At 39.2% G+C, this 15,399-nt stretch overlaps 2 pseudogenes; both read right to left on the bottom strand.

Annotated features, from left to right (window-relative positions):
* Positions 1–10,408: 10,408 nt before the first annotated feature.
* LOC117673564 (E3 SUMO-protein ligase KIAA1586 pseudogene) lies at positions 10,409–12,486 on the bottom strand (annotated as a pseudogene).
* Positions 12,487–12,504: 18 nt separating this feature from the next.
* Positions 12,505–13,208, bottom strand: LOC148112899 (E3 SUMO-protein ligase KIAA1586-like; annotated as a pseudogene).
* Between the last annotated feature and the right edge of the window lie 2,191 nt (positions 13,209–15,399).

Genomic DNA, 15,399 nt, shown 5'->3' with positions numbered 1-15,399 from the left:
CCAAAAGGCATTTGACAATCTCAATTGGACATACCTAATATCACAATTGGAAAAAAATGAGAGTAGGTGACAAATTCCTAAATATGATTAAGAGGATATATTCCAACCAAACGGCAAAAATATGGATAAATGGAGAGACAACGGACCAATTTGAAATAACTAAAGGGGTGAGACAGGGCTGTCCCTTATCCCCCCTACTATTCATACTAGCATTAGAGATACTATTGAATGAAATCAGGAAAGACAAAGAAATAAAAGGACTAAAAATAAAAAATCAGGAATATAAATTACAAGCATTAGCCGATGATGTGGTATTTATCATAGAACGACCAAACAATCAGGAATGAAACTACTAGCGAAAATAGAACAATATAGAAAAGTAGCAGGACTGAAAATTAATAAACAAAAAACAAAAATACTAATGAAAAACTTGACGAAAACACAAGGGAAAGAATTGGAAGATATTTTAGAAATACAGACAACAACAAAAATAAAGTATTTAGGAATTTGACCCACCAACAAAGTATCAACACTCAAAGAAGATAATTACAATAAATTGGCTAAACAAATACAAAAAGACCTAGAAATATGGAATAAACTACGACTATCACTTCTAGGTAAAATTGCCTCCATTAAAATGAATATCCTACCAAGAATATTGCACCTATTCCAAGTAATACCAATAAACCCAGGAAGAACCTATTTCAAAGATTTCAATAAAATGATATCAAAATATATTTGTTAAGGAAAAAGAGCAAGAATCAAATTGAAACATCTCCAAGACACCAGAGAGAAGGGTGGTTTAGGATTACCAGATTGGCAAACTTATTACAAAGCAGCATTGCTTACATGGATAAAGGACTGGATAGAACTAAAAAACAAACGCATGTTGACATTAGAGGGATTCGATCTGCTGAAAGGATGGCATGCATTTCTATGGGAGGAGAAACCTAGACAACATGAATATTTTAGAAGACATATCATTAGAGAGACACTTTCAAAGACTTGGATAGAAATTAGAAAAAATCACTATGACAAAATTCTAAGATGGCTCTCAACTATGGAAGCCCAAATATATCCAAATACAATGGACATAGATAAGATGAGAACGTACAATGAACTTTTGAACAGTGAAGGAGAATTGAAGACAAGAGAAGAATTGAAAGAACAGGGTACAGACATTGATTGGTGGCCGTATTTACAAATAAAATCAAGATATAAGATGGACAAGAAAAAGTTTGGAATCCAAAAAGAATCGAACGAATTGGATAAAATTCTATTGGGAATAGATGATAAATTAATAACTAAAATTTATAACTATCTACTAAAATATAAATTGGAAGAAGAAGTGGTGAAAGAGAATATGATTACATGGGAGAAAAACTTCAGATATAATATTGAACTTGACAAATGGGAAAAAATATGGAAAATAAATACCAAACTGACAATGTCTGTACCCTATAAGGAAAATATCTACAAAATGTTCTACAGGTGGCACCTCCCTCCCGCACACTTGGCAAAGATGTTCCCTAACACTTCATAAGATTGTTGGAAATGCAGATCACAAAAAGGGACATACTATCATATGTGGTGGTCATGCCAAAAAACAAATAAATAAAATAAAATAAAATAAAATAAAATAAAATAAAATAAATTTGGGACTTCCGGTTGGTACCGCAGGCATCGTGGACGGTCTCTTCGGATCGCCAGCCCCACAATCTCGTAAAAGCCACTTTGACAGCACTAATCGGCTGTCTGGTGGCTTAAAAACCTCTCCATCAGGAGAAGAAGGAGAGGAGAGCTGGTGGGTGTGAGTAGAGCTCCCCGAAAGTCCTCTGGATTGATTCCAGAGGCTTGGAGGGTGAGAGCTCCTCGGTCAGCCCACTAAGAAGCTCTGGATCCGGGACAACTCTGTTTTAAACAGAGCCAGACACTGTGACCAATCCTGCTGTCAAAAGTGAGTTTGATTGAATACAAGCGCAGGCAGAGCGGAAACAGGAGAACAAGCTTTAAAAGTAACTGTGCTTAACTCTGGATTTACATTGTTTCTAATTGAATCTCTTTGAGCTGAAGGCTGAAGATGGCGCATTTGTTATGGATGTGAAAGTGAAAGTTAGAAACGAAAGTGTTTATTGAGAACTTTGCACTTTGGGAGTGGTTTAAAGCTGCTGGGAATTGAGAGCTTGTGGAGAAAAGACTATTTTGCTTGATAAATTATAGACTATAAATTACAAGCTTTTGAAAACTGTTCAAGGGATTTTGTGCCTGTGAAAGGAAAAAAGATTTTAAAAAAAAAGATGGCTTCTAAACAAGTTAAGCCAGGAGCTCCTAGAGGCGGAGCAGGTTAATTTATAAAGGAAGCCATGAATAATCAAGCTGCAGCTATGAACAACCTAACAGTAATTGTGGAAGGGAAATTAAAGAAATTTGAGGAGGATATAAAGTTAATTAAAGAAGTTGTTGAAGTAAAGCATGATGAAATAAGAGATGATATTGTTTTTGCAGTCTCAGGATTGTCAAAACTTATTATTCAGGTGGAAGAGAGAGTGGAAGAAATTAATGAAGCCACTCTGAACTTGGAAAACAAAGTAGGAGATATTATGACTAAAACAGAGAAGGTGGATGATGAACTGGTAATGTTACAATACTGATCTATGGAATTTGCCCTGAGACTGAGAGGGTTAAAAGAAAATAGCCAGGAAAACTTAAAGGACATTTGTGCAGAAGCAATTGCAGGGCTAATCAAAGAAAGTCCAGATGATGTGGCAAGTCGAATTGATAAAATCTACAGAGTTAACTCTTGGGTGGCAAGACAAAGGCAGTTGCCAAGAGATGTGGTGATTTATTTCATGACATTTTACAAGCTTCCTAGAAGAATAAGGTTCAAGTGGCTGGACAAAAAGTGGTGGTTTTGAAAGAGATCCCTCCAAAAATGCTAAGAAGCAGAAAGGATTTTGGTTTTTTGGTAAATGAACTGAGAAACCAACAAGTGCCTTACAGATGGGATGTTCCAACTGGACTATAGTGAATTATAGTGGAGAAAGATACCGGTTAAACACAGTTTGGAAGGCAAAAGATTTTTATGTTAATGTTTTAAAGGCTTAGCATCCACCCTCACCAGGGGCAGGGGTAGAAAGAAAATGGAGATGTTACAACAAGAAAAAGATGGAAAGCAGATAGAAACTTATGCTTATCCAGTTGCAGCTGGAGGAACCATCATGGAAGCAGATTTGGATCTTGGGGGCCCACCCCCAACTCTGGAACCACTTAAGAAGGAAGAGCCAAGAGAACAGTGACTGACCCGAGCGTCAAGAACAACAATTAAACAATTAAATATAAACGTCAAGAACCACAATTAAAAGTGCAACAACTTCAAGATTTACCTCAAGAAGTTCAAAAAACAGAAGCAGTGGGGGGGGGGGCTAGGCCGAAGAGTAAGGTGGAGGAGGATGTTCAGCTGATGCTCTTGAAGCTTCGAAAGACCAAAGATGGCAACTAAATTCCTATCTTGGAATGTTAATGGTTTAAATTCACCACAAAAAAGAAAGAAAGCATTTCATTATTTGAAACAATTTAAGAATGATGTTATTTGTTTGCAAGAAACACATATTAGACTATCAGACCAAAAATATTTGACAAATTCAAGATTCGGTACACACTTTGTGGCATCAGCGCCAGAGAAGAAAAATGGGCTAGTTATATATGTAAAGAAAGGATTATCAGCTAATTTAATTGAGCAGATATTCAAGGAAGATATATTGCAATTGAATTATTAACTCAGACTGGAAAAATGTTTTTAATTGGAATATACGCCCCCAATCAACAACAATATAAGTTTTATAGATTTTTAAATAATACAATGGGACTATAAACCTTTTATATTAATGGGTGATTGGAATGGAGTAATAGATACACAGAAAGATAAAAAAAGTTTATCAAAGATTTCAACACGTGTGAAATTACCTAAATCCTTTTTTGATATGATGGAAGATATGGAATTGGAAGGCAGGGCGGAGGATTTCAGACAATACCTGTATGACAAAATCGCTCAGATCAGGGGGGATTTGGACTCTGACTGGGTAGATCAGGGCAGGGTGATGAGGAATAGTCTTGAGAATGTTACCTGGGAGGAGTTTGATGCTGTGATTCCCGATGATGTGGACAGGATTTTGGGGAGACTTAGTGCGGCCACATGTTTACTGGACCTGTGTCCCTCCTGGTTGGTACTGGCCTCCCGGGAGGTTACACGAGGCTGGCTCCAGGGTGTTATCAACGCTTCGTTGAGTGAGGGTCACTTCCCCGCCACCTTGAAAGAAGCGGTGGTGAGGCCTCTCCTCAAGAAGCGGTCCCTGGATCCGGCAATATTGGCCAACTATCGTCCTGTCTCCAACCTTCGCTTCCTGGCGAAAGTTGTTGAGAGTGTGGTCGCGCGACAGTTTCCACAATTCTTGGAGGAAACATCCTATCTAGATCTGTTCCAGTCGGGTTTCAGGCCTGGACACAGCACGGAAACGGCATTGGTCGCGTTGGTTGATGATCTCTGGAGGGCTCGGGAGAGGGGTTGTTCCTCTGTTCTGGTCCTGTTAGACCTCTCAGCGGCTTTTGATACCATCGACCATGGTATCATGCTGCACCGGTTGGAAGAGTTGGGGATGGGGGGCACCGTATTACGGTGGTTCTCCTCCTTTCTCTCCAACCGGTCGCAGTTCGTGTTGGCAGGGGGACAGAGGTCGACCTCAAGGCCTCTTATATGTGGAGTGCCTCAGGGGTCGGTCCTCTCGCCCGTCCTGTTCAACATTTATGTGAAGCCGCTGGGCGAGATCATCCGTGGCTTTGGGGTGAGATACCACTAGTACGCTGATGACATCCAGCTGTACATCTCCACCCCAGGCCACCCCAACGATGCCCTTGAAGTGATGTCCCAGTGCCTGGAGGCTGTGCGGATCTGGATGGGGAGGAACAGGTTCAGGCTCAACCCTTCCAAGACTGAGTGGCTGTGGCTCCCAGCATCCCGATATAGTCAGTTGACTCCATCACTGACTATTGGGGGCGAGTCGTTGGCCCCCACAGAGAGGGCTCGCAATCTGGGAGTCCTCCTAGATAGGCAGCTGTCCTTGGAGGAACATCTGATGGCTGTAACCAGGGGGCCCTTTTGTCAGGTTCACCTGATCTGGCAGTTGCGGCCCTTTCTTGATCGGGACTCCCTGTGCACAGTCACTCATGCCCTCATCACCTCTCGCCTTGACTACTGCAATGCTCTCTACATGGGGCTCCCCTTGAGGAGCACCCGGAGGCTCCAACTGGTCCAGAACGCAGCAGCGCGGGTAGTGACGGGAGCAGCATGGCGCTCCCATGTAACACCGCTCCTGCGCGAGCTGCACTGGCTCCCAGTGGTCTTCCGGGTGCGCTTCAAGGTGTTGGTTATCACCTTTAAAGCGCTCCATGGCATAGGGCCTAGCTATCTTCGAGACCGCCTGCTGCCACCGACGACCTCCCATCGACCCGTGCGCTCCCACAGAGAGGGCCTCCTCGGGGTGCCATCAGCCAAACAGTGCAGGCTGGTGACCCCCAGGGGGAGGGCCTTCTCTGTGGGGGCACCTACCCTCTGGAATCAATTGCCTCCAGAGATAAGGAGAATCCAAGACCTCAGTGCCTTCCGCCGTGCCCTTAAAACCTTCCTTTTCCAGCAAGCCGGGCTGGCCTAATTTTTTAAGTGTTTTTAAGTGTTTTGTTTATTGTTTTTAATTAATGGGGCCAAATTTATATATATATATATTAACTGTATTTTAATATTTGTACTTGATGTTTTTACTTGGCTGTTCACCGCCCTGAGTCCTCAGGGAGAAGGGCGGTATACAAATTCAAAATAAAATAAAAAAAATAAAAAAAATAAATTGAAAGATATTTGGAGAGAACGCAATGTTGAGGAGAGAGACTTTACATTTTTTTCTGATAGACATCAATCCTTTTCTAGGATTGATTTCATACTAATTACAAATGATTTTATTTCTAGGGTGAAGAAGACGAAGATATGTCCAAGAACTTTAACTGACCATAGTCCGGTTTGGGTGGAACTGGAACAGGAGAGGGGAGAAAGGAGGTCTTGGAGGCTAAATGAAAATCTATTTAGATATGAAGAAAATGTGAATGAGTTTAAAAAACAAATGAAAGAATTTTTTACTATTAACATGCATAAGGGTACTTCTATGGAAATGGTTTGGGATGCAAGTAAGGCTTATATGAGGGGAACTTTAATATATATGAATAATAAACATAGATCAAACAACAAAAGAAGCGGAAAGAGATAGAGGAGGAAATAAAAAAGAAAGAACAATTACTTATATTGAATCCAGGAGATAAGAAAGTAAAAGAAACAATAAATATATTACGAGAGCAATTTAATATGTTAATAGCTGATCAAGTGGCAACTAGTTTACAATATGCTAAACACAATACATTTTGTAATGCTAATAAACCAGGTAGGTGGTTGGCCTATGTGTTGAGCAAAAAACAGAAATCACGAGTTATTGGTAAGACAGAATTTAGAGGTAAGGAAGTTTATCAACAGAATATGATCAAAAAGGCTTTCTTAGAATTTTATACAAAGTTATATGCTAGTGATTCAATACAAGGTATAAATATAGATAGATACCTAAAGGAAGAGAATATTCCTGAATTAACGTTAGAACAGAGGGAAGGGCTGAATCAGCCAATAACCTCTGAGGAGATTATTGCAGCAATTAAACAGGTAAAAACAGGTAAAGCTCCGGGAACCACTTAGAGCATTATTTTGTAAAATTCAATCAGGGGGAGGAGTTCCACCCTCTTGGAGAACAGCTTTTGTGTCACTGATCCCGAAGGAAGATCAAAACTGTACCAAACCTGAAAACTTTAGGCCAATATCACTTTTGAACACTGACTACAAAGTTTTTGCCAAGATATTAGCGAATAGGTTAATGCCAGTTACAAAATTATTTAAAAACAATTATGAAGTTATTTGGCAAAAAGTGCAGAAAGAAATGGAAAATTGGAAAAAGCTACAATTACCTAGGTTCTTATTTTTGTTTCAAATGATATCAGTGCTTAAGAAAGATGGAAATTTGAGGGAGTGGCAGAAAGGGGTTAATACCTTTATTTGGGGTGGGAAGAAACCAAGAATGAAACTGAAAATTATACAGGATGTATGTGAGAGAGGAGGTCTTAAAATGCCTAATTTAAGATTGTACTATGAAGCAGCTGTTTTATCACAAATTAGCGATTGGTTTAATTTAACTGAAGAGAGAATGTTAAATATAGAAGGTTATGATTTGTTATATGGATGGCATGCTTATTTGTTATATGAAAAAAAGTGGATAAAGTGTTTAAGGGTCATATACTTAGAAATGCATTGCTGAGGGTTTGGAAAAAATATCAATATAAGCTAAACTACAAGATACCTATATGGGCAAATCTCAGACATGCAATAGAAAATATAAGTATAGAACAAAAAACAGAGGTGATTACTTATAAAGAGCTTCTTTTTATGGAAAGGGGTAAATTGCAATTGAAATCTTTAAATGTATTGAAAGAAGAAGGGATAATTTATACTTGGTTTCAGTATGGTCAGCTCCAAGCTAGATAGAGGGAAGATCAAAAAATTGGTGTCATGCAAAATGAGGAAAACCTGGTAAAACAGATTAGAGATCAAAGTCAGATGCATATTAAAAGGTTGTATAACGCTTTATTGGAAATAGATTCAGAAACGGAATTGGTTAAGGATTGTATGATAAAATGGGCACAAAACTTTCAGGAACCAGTGATGATGGAAACATGGGAAAAGATTTGGGTTAGAAATGTTAAATTTAGCACAAAATTTGAGAGAGAATTTTTATAAAATGTTTTACAGATGGCACTTAGATCCTAAAAAATTATCATGTATGTACCCGAATTTGCAAGCTAAATGTTGGAGATGTGAATGTGATGATGCAACTTATTATCATATATGGTGGACTTGTAAGAAAAACAAGGCATTTTGGATAAAAATTTGGTGGGTGATGCAGAACATTCTGAAAAAAAGGTTGAAATTTACTCCTCAATTGTTTTTATTGGGTATAACGATGGATTGTACAGTATTAGAGACTAAACTGATCTTGAACTTAATATCAGCAGCTAGGCTGTTGTTAGCGCAATACTGGAAAAAGAATTGTTTGCCTACTATTGAAGAGTGGACACTGAAAGTAACGAATCTAGCAGAAATGGCGAAAAATTCAGCATATTTGAAGGACTATACACAAGAAAGATATGTATTGGAATGGAGAAGATGGATTGATTATATTCAAAATAAGTATCAGACAAGAAAATATCAAATAGCTTATGAATAAATGTTAAACTTTACTTTAGAAGTATTATGTTATCCATAGTGGAGTTAAGGTTTCAGGGGGGGATTAGGTAGTTTAAGAACAGTTAGGCTAATTTAGCTTATGATTGTTAATTGAAATACCCTGTATTTTGCTCTGGGAAGTCTGGGGGGGAGGGTGGGATGGGAAGGGGGAAAGGGGTGGGGGGTGGTTGGGAGGGAAAAAGGGTGGGGGGATATGGGGGGGAATTTTTTTTGTAAAACTTTTCAATAAAAAAAAAAGCAAAAAAAATTGGAAAATGATCCAAAAATAATTAGAAGAAATTATTACCCAGAGAGTTCCATTGAAATCAGAAACATACCTATTAGGAATATTAACAAATCATTATGAAAAAGAAATACAATATTTGATAACTCATATTCTGACAGCGGCAAGAATCACATTCGCACAAACTTGGAAATTAGAAGACACGCCATTGGAGGACAAAATAATACTAAAAATAATGGAATGTGCAGAGATGGACAGGCTTACCAAAGAAATACAAGAAAAAGAAGATACGGAATACTACCTGGTTTGGCAACGATGGTACGACTGGTTGGAGAAAAGGAAAATGAAATAAAAAATAGGACCATACAAAAAAAAGAGACAGATTAGCAAGACAGAAAGGGAATACCAACTAAGGAAACAATAAATTAAGAAACAAATTTAAAATATCGTTATATAATGAAAGATGTAAAAACATATATAAAGAAATATAGAATACCGATGTAACTTTCTTTTTCTATTTAGGCTCAAATTGCAAGACTTGATTTAAATGTATATTTTGTCTATGTTGTGTATTGTCGTAACTGTATTTGTTTGTCTGTTTTTTCTTTTTGTTAGTTTGTTTTTAATCAAATAAAACTTAAAAAAATACTATGTTTTGTAACTAAATATAGCTTGCAGTTTGTAAATTACATTTGTTGACTGTGAACTAATAACAAAAAAATATTTTTACAGGTAATATGTTCTTTAGATTGCCAAATTTAACTACAACATTTTTGGAAACTGAGACTGATTTCCTCTATATGTATTATTATTTTTTCTTTTTTACATACATAGAAGCAATATCACTTTGAGCAGCTAAAGCCCACTTTAAAAAAAAATAAAAATTATTTAACAAAGTATTGAATGCAGGTTATTATTAAATAATATTTTGTATTTCCTCTTTAAAATTAATTTTTAGATATAGTCCCGACTGATATTTTGTTCTTGTTGCTGCTTAGTACTTGCTCTCCTGCACTGTTTGTTTTGTTATTTTTTCCTCTACTTTCTGAGAAACTGAAAATCATGAATATCTTTCTGAAATGTGTATATTTGCTTGTTGAATCCTTTCCCCTACTTAGTAAGCTTTGGATGTGAGCATAATAATGCTTAATTCTCTCACAAAAACAATCTTACAAGATAAAAATTATTATATTAAATGGTCATGTTTCAGCTGTTTACACCCACCATTTTAACCCTAGAAAACATTTTCCAGAGCTGAAAATCTAGCTAGCTACGAGAAAGATTTTTTTAAAAAGCTGATGTAGGGGGAGGCACTTTCTGTGCAACTTAACAACAAAGCCTCCTTGTCTTTTTCTCACTTGAGAACCAAAGCCACAAGGGAAGAAAGTGATCTGGAAACAGAGAATCAGAAATGATAAGAAATGATTTTTCCCCATTCTTAGCCTGTGTTCTGTTGGGCATGGCTTAATTGGTGGGCATGGCTTGGTGGTCAGGTGGGTGTGGCCAAGTCGACGTCACTTCTTTGCCTTTTTTTGACCTACAAAAAGAAGATATACCAATTATTTCATGCAATAAATTCTTAAATAATAAATGAAGTACACAAAACAATAAGAGGTACACAAATACTTACATAAGAGCAATAAAAATGTTGTCTTCAATGTCGCTTCTTGCACAATAATAATGACCTACAAGGAGATATAACATGATATACAAATTTAACCATTTAATACGTAAATAAGAATAACAGAAGTACACAAAGCAATAAAAAACAATAAAAGAGGTACATAAATACTTACATAAAACTGTTAGTCGTCTTTAGCTTTGAGATGTTTCCACATAGCTATTTCAGTGGCACTCTCCTCACTTCCACTTTTCTTGCACTTGATGCGCGGATCATTGGCTGAGCGATGGTGTTCTCTGAACCATTTTTTCACTGCAGGAATAGGGTCCCATTTTGGAAGAGGTAGTCCAGTAACACTGATGGTCATCAGGTTGGTTAGATTGGAAATGGCTAGGCGACTTCTGCTCTCTGAACATATCAGGTTCATTTTTGGAAAAACCCCTTTCTGCTTCTGCAGAACTCACTGCAATTGTTCTGACAATATCTTTTGCTTTTTTGATACTGTCAGGAATTGCATACCTCTTTGAATCTTTTAAGACATTCTCCACAAAATCTCTATAGTCGTTGATGTCAATGTTGTAGTTGAAAATGTCACTAAATGTGCGCAGTTGTTCTTCAGGTGCTGCCCATGGAACAATTATTTCCTCAAAATCCCAGTACCTGGCACCAAAAACTATAGAAACTGTAGTTTGTTTGTGGTGTCTTGCAGTTGGTTCCCAGTTTTTAAATGCTCAGAGTCCATCAGTCATTTCTGCAAATTTTTGATGATACTTTGTAAAAGTCTTTCTCGATGAAGACCAACAAATAGATGGTTTTCTATGAAGTTTATATTCCTGAAGGTTTCTGAGGTAATTAGTCCTTCAACTTTTCTTTTTTACGGATCCTTTCCCTTTGTTAGCAGTTCAAATGCCTTTATTGATCTTCTAACCAGTTTTTCAGCTTTTATTATGTCCGTATTGCGTGCTTGCAGTGCAGTTGAAAGAAGTGAAATTTCCTCCAAAATGTCTATCATCAATGCCAAATCATTTAAGAAATATTTATTTTCCAGATGGGCAGCCATACCTGAGTATTTTGCATTTCCATGAAAATATTGATGTAGCACAGGATAAGCATGCCACACAGCTATGGTTGCCCGTAAACTACAGGCAGCCCATCTTGGCCCAAAAACTCAACCAATCCTTATGATGTTAATTTCAAGTTCTTCAGATATTTTGTCAAGTTCAATTCATTTTTTATTGGACTGCTGGAAAATAGAGCATATCTTATCAATAAAAATTTTTAAATGATTTACCTGTTTTATTTCCTTTATGGCGTCATCTAAAACAAGTTGGACATGATGGTTCAAGCAGTGCCATATGATGATGTGTGGAAACTCGTTTGCTATTGTGGTGCTCATTCCAGATTTTCTCCCAAGCATAACGCTGGCACCATCAGAGCAGAATGCTATCAAATTTTTTTGTAGGCAGTCCCAGGTAAAGCCAACCTTATGTAAACTTTCAAAAACTGCAGAACATATTGTCCCTGCATCTTGTTTCTTCAATTCAACAAGCTCAACAAAAAATAGTTGATGGGTCCTCTGAGTCCTCAACTTTTAAGAAAACTATCAGAACTGGTTTGCAGGATACTGTTGAGGCTTTATTGATTGATTGATTTGATTTGATTTGATTTGATTTGATTTGATTTGATTTGATTTATATGCCGCCCTTCTCCAGAGACTCAGGGCGGCTTACAATGTGTTAAGCAATAGCCTTCATACTTTTGTATATTTTATACAAAGTCAGCTTATTGCCCCCACAATCAGGGTCCTCATTTTACCTACCTTAGAAAGGATGGAAGGCTGAGTCAACCTTGAGCCTGGCAAGATTTGAATTTGCAGTAATTGCAGGCAGCTGATGTTAATAACAGTGCTTTAGTCTGCTGCACCACCAGGGCACAAATATTTATTTATTTATTAGTTCAATTTATATGCCGCCCTTCTCCGTAGACTCAGGGTGGCTTACAATGCATTATAGCAATAGCCTGCATACTTTTATGTATATACCTGCTTCTTAGGGCTTTCGCCCCCCCCCAAGTGGTGTTGTTCTATACAAAGCTGGCTTATTGCCCCCAGAATCCAGGTCCTCAATTTACCTACCTTGAAAGGATGGAAGGCTGAGTCAACCTTGAGCCTGGTGAGATTTGAACTCGCACTAATTGCAGGCAGCTGGCAGCTAAGTGCTAGCACTTAACAGCACTTAGTCCGCTGCACCACCGAGGCTTCATCAATGATCAGACATATCTTCAGATTCCGTGCAATGGTGCTGGAAAACATTTGGGTTTTAATTTCATTTGCAATGCACTCAACTATTTTCACAACTGTTGGCCTTGAATGCAATCCTACACCCAGATCTTTCAGTTTGTAATTCTATCAATTCCTCTATGCTTGAAATTGGTCTGCATGCTTTTGCCAGGCTGTAAACAGTTTTGAACATTTTAGAAGTGGTGCCAAATTGCCTTTCAGAAATCTTGTCCATTGCTTTTGTTATGGCTTCCTGCTCAGCTTGTTTTATGTTTTCTCTACAAATGGTGTGCGATTTCGATACAAAATGTTCTCTCATTTTTTTCCGGAGGGATGCCTGGTGCGCTTCCTTGTTTTTCCCAGCTGGCTCAATCTTGAAAAGCTTCCACTCTTTGGACACATGAATACCACTCTCGATTGCAAAGCCATGTTTCGCACAGTATGTACAACCCAGTTTCTTGTCTGAAACTTCCAAGCCATCATACTTCTCTTGGAAGTAGCTGTATTGTTGAATCGTCCAGCAGTCTGGAAGAATGTTTCCGATTTTGGGTGCGGCAGGTGACTCTATACTTGATTTGCTGCTTTCTTCAGTTTCAGGTGGTGGTGCTTGTGGCACAGGGGATGGTTTTTGTTCCACTTCTTCTGGTGGCTGTTCAAGTTTTGGTTTCTTAGCCAAGAAACCCATCAAAATCTGTTGCCTTTTCATCCTTCCTATTAAAGGCAGCAGCTACTGCAAAAAGAAAATAAAAGCAGCTTTGTTAGCTGATGACACACAATGTTAAAAGCACACAGAAAGCCTCAAAAAGCCCAAAAAACCAACTTTCACACTTTACACACACAAAATTCCACATACAGCTTTGTGTAGTTAGAGTGAAACACACAAAATCTCACAAAGCTGCACAAATATTATATTATTTTATTTTATTTTTATTTTTATATAAAAGCAGCTAAATTTAAAACTTCCTAAACTTTAAATGGCTAGGTCTAAAAAAAGAACAACTAAAAAAACTCCAATTAACTATTTTTTTTTAAAGCTCCCAAAGGGGAAAAAAACTTACCCAATTGAAGGGACAAGGCAGGCAGGCAGGCAGGCAGGCAGATAGAGCTGCTCACAGATGAGCTTGATTGCAGGCAGGGAGATTCAGTTGCTTGCTGATGCAATGGATTGCAGATATTACAGCAAGCGAAACAAGGCAGGCGTTGCAACCAGCAGCTCAGGATTCGGTCAGAAGAGCGAAGGTAAGCAAGCTGGAGGCTTGGGGGGAAGGTCGGTGGTAAGCTAGGCGGCTTAGCCAGGCCAGGCAGGCAAGCACGGGGACCCGGGGACCAGGGGGGTAGCATGAGGCCCGCAAATGATCCCCGGCGGCTGCACAAACTATGCAAGGCCAGGGATTGTGGGGTGGGGTGGCATGCTAGGTCACAACCAGCAAAGCTTACCTTTTTGAGCAAGCAGCAGTCAGCGAGGCATCCGAGCGAGGCAAGTCGAGGTCCAAGCGGCCAGGCAAACCTCTGGGCGAAGTAGCTGGGCCGTGTAGGAAGGGGAACTTATATAGGTCAGGGGTGAGTGGGTGGGCCGGAAGGAAGCACCGAGTGGCTGGAAAAGTGACTGGTAGAAGCGGAAGTGCTGAGAGGCAGGAAAAGTGAGTGAGCGAATGACAAATGGCCAAGCAGGCAAGTGGGCATGAGTGGGGGGGTGGCGCAGGGATTTTTGCTACTGGATCAGGTGATCCGGTCCGAACTGGGAGCATTTCACCCCTGGTATAGCCCCATTTTGGTGTCATCATAGTTAGAAAATTGGGATTCTCCTTCTGGGAATCTACCCTAGCAGAGGAAGGTTTTCATGGTGAATTAGGATATGTCTACAAAGCTCAACCGCTTACAAATCAATTAGAAGTTGACCATTGATAATCTTCACTTTTGTTAGCTTTAAAATGCAGAGGAAAGACTTCTGTAAATTTTCTTCCTGTTGACCACTAAGAAAAATCATTCCTTCCTGAAATTTCACTACATTTTACTTTTCTTGTATAATAGGGCCATGATGGTGAACCTATGGCACATGTGCCCGAGGTGGCACACAGAGCCATCTTTCTGGGCATGCGAGCTGTCACCCAACTCGCCTGCAGCTGTGCATGCGTGTATGCCCCAGCTGGTGTTCAGGCCTCCGTTGCGCATGCACACAATTCAGGGGACTCAGCTGGTCTTCGGAGCTCTCCTGCACATGCATGGGCATTTGCACATGCATGCAAGAATATTTGCGCACAGCATGCACAGGCGTAGATGGCATTTACATGTGTACATTTCACACACGAAATCTGTGCGCATATGCAGATGGTGCTATTGTGTGCACAGCACATGGGGGAGCTGCACAAAACCTGCGGGCACATGCAGATGGTGCAATTGCATGCGCAGTGCATCGGGGAGCCATGCAAAAGCCGCACACATACACAGATGATGTGGTTGCACGCACAGTGCACAGGGGGCACCTGCGAAAGCCGTGCATATGCGCAGATGGTGCAGTTGCACACAGAGCACATGGGGAGGAGCCACGCGTTAATGCATATAGCGCACACCCACATGAAGCATGCAAAGTGCACGAAGCGCACAAAGCATGTACCTGTTCAGCACTCGGTGAGTAAAAGGTTTGCCACCACTGTAATAGGCCAAGACAAACTCATTATAAAATCAAATTCCTATAACCCCTAATACTGAAAAAAAAAGAAGAAGTCTAATTTTGCTTCATGTTCTGATAAACCAGAAGACACCTAGAAAAATGACTAGGGAATTACAGTTGAAAGAAAAGTCATGATATATGTTTGTTTGTCAAGCTTCCAAGTAATATGTCCCCTGAAATAAAGTCCAAGGCATCCATTTTCCATTAAAGTCTGTTTATTAGGAAC

This window comes from Pantherophis guttatus, chromosome 7 (assembly GCF_059756535.1).
Source record: "Pantherophis guttatus breed Tessera chromosome 7, ASM5975653v1, whole genome shotgun sequence".
NCBI classification, from domain to species: Eukaryota; Metazoa; Chordata; class Lepidosauria; order Squamata; family Colubridae; genus Pantherophis; species Pantherophis guttatus.
Note: the sequence above shows the minus strand (reverse complement) of the source record. Positions and strands in the feature narration are given on the sequence as shown.